Here is a 5,143-nt window from a genome sequence, read left to right as displayed (position 1 = left end):
AACGTATATTTGATCAAAACAATGGGGGCATATTAAATTTATTCAGTAATTTACATGGAATTTTAAAAAGTTGTTGGGGGCAAATGCCCCCCTTTCATACAATGTGGCTCCGCCACTGCAGCTACATCTTGTGATCCTCCATGTTAATTATGATCACATGATCTTACATCTTTTAAACTTAAATACTTTCTCTCCTCGTTTCTTTTTTTCTTTATTTGAATTTGCTAATATCTTCATTATAATTAATCAACAGAAACGATGGGAACAAACACGTAAAACAGAACGAGCAAGAAAATTCAGCACCAAGATAACTTAATTATTTGGTCGACAAGACTCTTTTCAAAGGAAATTAAGTTTTCGTTTTTCAGTATTTTAGGTTTCTGTGTGAAAAGAGTGATTTACGCTTTAATTCAAAAAAAAAAAGGGTAAATCTTTCCCAGAAAGATAATATGAAAAGTCCTGGTGACCACACACCGTGTTTATCTGAATTAGCAGCAGATTTCGGGTATCTTAAAGATCCACGAAACGCTTTGTGCCATCCGACAACAGACGCATGGTTTACGTTTTAACTCATATTATCAAATATTGGTTTCAAACCAAATTAGAAGATTCCGGTGGAGGTAGTTTAGCATCCATGACAATAATCTTATTTTCAATTATTTAATCTTTAGCTTAAATGATAAATTTCAAATTAAAGAGAAAATGTTTCATTATCAATCTTTTGAGTTCTACAATATTTATTTGGGATAAGTTCACAAACTAATTCATTTTATTCATAATATAATTAAGTATACGATTATTTAATAACTTAGCTAAATTGAGCTACTTGATGTGACATAAGATCAGCAAATTCGTTCATTTTGGCATCTATTCTATTAAAACTCCTGTATGACCAATTGATATTAATTGGGTTCAACTTAAATTTTTTACGTTTTTGTATAACTGCATCAATTTATAATAAAGCGATGTAACCAGTAACCACCCTTCATTTATATCACGTATTCTCCCTTAATAATCTGCTGCGCCTTCCTTTTGCTTAATAATCAGTTGGGCCTTTATTTTTTAAACGAAATTTAAATGTAACCACTACACAATTGGGGTTGATTGGTAACTGCTGTGATTTCATTTTTTGACTGTAGAAATATTGCTGTGGTTTTTATTGCTTTGGCTTTAGATTTTTAATTTTTAAAAGTCTTTAAATATAGGCTGTAGGTTTTTGTCTCTGCAGAGAAATTGTAAAGACATAATTTCAAAGAAGTGCTGTGGATTTTATAAAAAGGCTGTGAACTTAAAAAAAAATAGAAATCAAGATTGGTGTAGATTTAGTGCTCTAGAAAGAAATGAGGCTGTAGAGAGCACTCACAGCCACTACCAATCACACCCAATGAGGATTGTAACCACCAGGAGCCACCATTTAGAATAAAGTTATTGTTTAATTAAAAAATACTAAAATTAAAACTTGATGCGAACAACAATATATCTAAACTGAATTTCGAAAATTTTGATATCTAACTCTTTAATCCCGTAAAATATGCCTTCATATTTTGCAACAATTTTTTTAACTAAAAAACAATATTTTATCCTTCTCCCTAATCATTTCCATCGCCATCCCTCTTTTATAAATATTGTTCCTACCATCTACTCTTAACACGCTTCCTAAAATCTGAGTTTACAAACTTAATCTAATTCAGCAGTTACCTTTAAGCATGGAACTCACGCCTTTGGCTGCCATCCTACCATACAAGTCCGAATGGCGTGTTGAAGTTAAGGTGCTCCATACCTGGAAGCATTACACCAAACTTTCAGGAGAAACATTGGAGATCATTTTGTCTGATGTACATGTAAGACTCATAACTTAGCTATCCATTAATCTATTGTTTTCTCTTCATTTTTAACTAATAGATATATCCAAATCTACTATCTAACTCGCTGCTCTTTGTTATTTTGAAGGGAACAAAAATTCTTGCCTCATGTAAGAAGACATACTTTGAAAAGTTTGCCAAGAAAGTACCTGTTGGATCATGGAGAAGCATTGAAAATTTCTCCATCAATAACCCCGGTGTGACCTACAGACCAACCAATCATCAATACAAGATCAATTTCATCTATGGCACTGATATCACTCCGTCTAACCTGCAAAACGACAGCATGTTTCTCAGTTTGGTTGATTTCCAAACTATTCAACAGGGAGTAGAAGATGAAAACATCTTAATTGGTAATTATTGATATTTTAAGTTGACAAAATTTGATAGATTCATTTTTTTAATTGAATTTTTAACTTTCAGATGTTATTTGAGAAGTGGCGGATTTGGAACATCTTCAAACAGTTCTGTGCTCGGGTAAAGAAAGAAAGAAAATAGAGTTCAGTTTAACAGACCTTGAGTAAGTCATCCCTATTGTTTTTTCCTTATATCATTTTTAATATAACTAACTTGACATTTTTATATTGACAGTGGCCGTAGGATTACTTGATGTCTATGGGGGAAGTTTGCTGAAAGCATTGAAGCTAATTGCAACGCAGCTGGTGGAGATACTGTTATCTGTCTCTTACGTTTTGTGAAAGTCGGGACCTATAGAGGTAATCCTCTATTTTCACTTATCATATCATACTGAGATATATTTGTAGACTATATTTGTTTAGTTTTGTTATTAATGTGTCAAAATTGTTTGTTTGGTTATTAATATCAGATGAGATTCAAATTTCAAACTCATATGATGCTTCTCAAATCTTTTTCAACCCACCAATAATGGAGACTGAGGCGTTTTTGAAAAGGTATTTAGAGTTTTCATCAAATGAGAAGCTATTGTTCTGTTTATTGAAATAACTTGGGATGACATTAATAGGGATGTGGCATCCAATGCTATGACGTTGGTTGAATCCCAACAAGACAAGCTTGAAAGGGAGATTAGACGCGATAAATGGATGCAATACCCAATCAGAGACATTGCAGAGCTACTTCAATCAACTCAGGTAATAGTTGGATCAGTGGCCGTATGGTTATCAGTATGAATGAGAAATAGAGTTAAACTAACCAAGCTTAGTTTCTTTGATGCAAAGTTAATTCTAACAATATGAATGCTTAAAAGACAACCATTTACTTTTGATCCTGTAGATTGAGCAATGCAGAATCATTGCCACAATTTATGCAATTGACAAAAATTGGGGATGGTACTATTTTGGATGCAAAGTTTGCCAGAAAAGGGTCTTCAAGATTTCAACAAAAGTTCAAATGGTGAAGGGAAATGAGATAACAACTCATCTGTGGTTTTGTGAAAAGTGCGATGATAAAGTCACTCAAGTTTTGCCAAAGTAATACATTTGTTTGATGCTTTTTGTTTTGTATATTGTAAGTTCATAAGTTGCTAATTTTAAATATGTGATACAGGTTCAGGATTCATGTATGGGTGAAAGATGGTACTGGAGAAGCTTACTTTATGTTACTTGACTGGATTGCAATCGGAGTTGTTCCTGATAGTGCTGCTGCCTTGCTCAACGTTGAAGAAGAACATAAGAAAGAAGATACCTACTTTGCAAGGCCGTTCTCTAATACATAATGCTCTTCAACAGACCAATCCATGACCAACGCAGCATCAGGTTTGCCTCCTCCTCCAGCTGCCAAAGATGAAAACGCAAGTCCGGTGTTGCTAGATTTAACAGCGGCAAAGAATGATTATCCATTTGGAAACTGATCCAAAGATATCGACTTTAGGGATCTAAGCTAATTCAAAAATTCAGAGTAAGTAAGTGAGAAACCAAGAGAGATTAGTTGTGCTCTGGAAAAAAAAGAAATGGGGATTAGAAGAAGAGAAGAGAGGTGTACAAAGAAAAAGACACTACAGATATCAACATAATCAGTTTATGCGTTCAAAGAAAAAGACACTACAGATATCAACATAATCATTTTGGTAGAACGAGAAGAAACTCAGTTACCTTCCATATCTGTTGAAAAGGCGTTCAAGGTCTCTGGTACGAGTTCTGGATGATACGTGTCCAACGTAAAGACGAGTGTTCCCGTAGCGATCATCATACCTAGGCATCTTCCAAACTACACATTAAAACAAAACCGCATAAGCATCAAACCAATTCAAAACCTATATATTAGCTCGAAAAAACTAACTTTCAATCCAAACAATCAAATTTGAGTTTTTTTTGGGAGACAAATTTGACTGGCAATCAAACAGAGGTTCATAAATATATAGAGAGCGAGACCTCTTGAGACCAAGTGACAATATGACGCTCCTTCTTTTTGGAACCATCGTTCTTCTTCTTATTCTTCATTGTCTCTTCCATTAGTTTAGTTTCTCTCTCTCTCTCTGACGCTCAAATATACTTCAGACATGTATATAATCTCTATTGAGATCAGCTTCACTAAGATCTGTCATCGGAAGAAACAGAGGTTTGTCATATCTGACTTTCCCGTCAAAATAAAATTATCAGATTCAAACTCAAAATAAGATTGCATGCGACAAAATATATATAATCTAACTTTAAAACAACTGATTAAACATGTACATGAGCTGATCTGGGCATATATTTAACAGATCGATTAGCTGAGACAAGAACTTCACAGAGTTGTAATAGAAAGAGGGAGAGAGACACAATATTTTCTAGCTCAATCTTGCTAGACTGGTTTTTTTTTTTTATCTTATCTATTTGTGGTCTGAATATCTTTACTAATTTGGGTCATGGGCCTCAATTTTAAACACAATTATATTACAATGACAATGAAAATTATTTTGTAAATGTTAACTTAGTTATATATTAATAATCTACATTATTATCAAACAATTTTAAAAATTTGCTATATCTTTTAATAAAACACCTACTAAAGTTTTGAAATAAAAAATTTTAAAATTAAAACTGTAATCATATTTGAAACTACAAAAAACATAATATAGATGTCAAAAAAAAAAACATAACATACTATATAGAATACAAATACATACTTATGAAATTTGATTTATTTTAAAAACATACAAAAATTATATTTTCATTCTATTAAATTTATATCATACAAAAATATCATTATAAGATGTAAAAAAATTTATCACACAAACACAAAAACATATTTAATTTTGTTAAGTAAAAACTTTTTAACAAAAGCATATACCCACCCTCTTGAGGGCGGGTCAATATCTAGTT

At 32.5% G+C, this 5,143-nt stretch overlaps 1 long non-coding RNA gene across 5 annotated transcripts; it reads right to left on the bottom strand.

Annotated features, from left to right (window-relative positions):
- Positions 1–1,413: 1,413 nt before the first annotated feature.
- On the bottom strand, positions 1,414–4,675 carry LOC125587005. 5 transcript variants are annotated; one of them, XR_007323585.1, is made up of 6 exons: positions 4,514–4,675; positions 4,211–4,376; positions 3,932–4,046; positions 3,433–3,714; positions 2,012–2,133; positions 1,414–1,780 (listed from the first exon to the last, which is right to left on the bottom strand). It is a non-coding gene; the product is annotated as an uncharacterized LOC125587005 (long non-coding RNA). The 5 variants fall into 5 exon arrangements; XR_007323583.1 differs by having other exon boundaries at positions 3,433–4,046; XR_007323586.1 differs by having other exon boundaries at positions 3,433–3,774; positions 4,211–4,674.
- Between the last annotated feature and the right edge of the window lie 468 nt (positions 4,676–5,143).

This window comes from Brassica napus, chromosome C5, assembly GCF_020379485.1.
Source record: "Brassica napus cultivar Da-Ae chromosome C5, Da-Ae, whole genome shotgun sequence".
Taxonomy (NCBI): domain Eukaryota; kingdom Viridiplantae; phylum Streptophyta; class Magnoliopsida; order Brassicales; family Brassicaceae; genus Brassica; species Brassica napus.
Note: the sequence above shows the minus strand (reverse complement) of the source record. Positions and strands in the feature narration are given on the sequence as shown.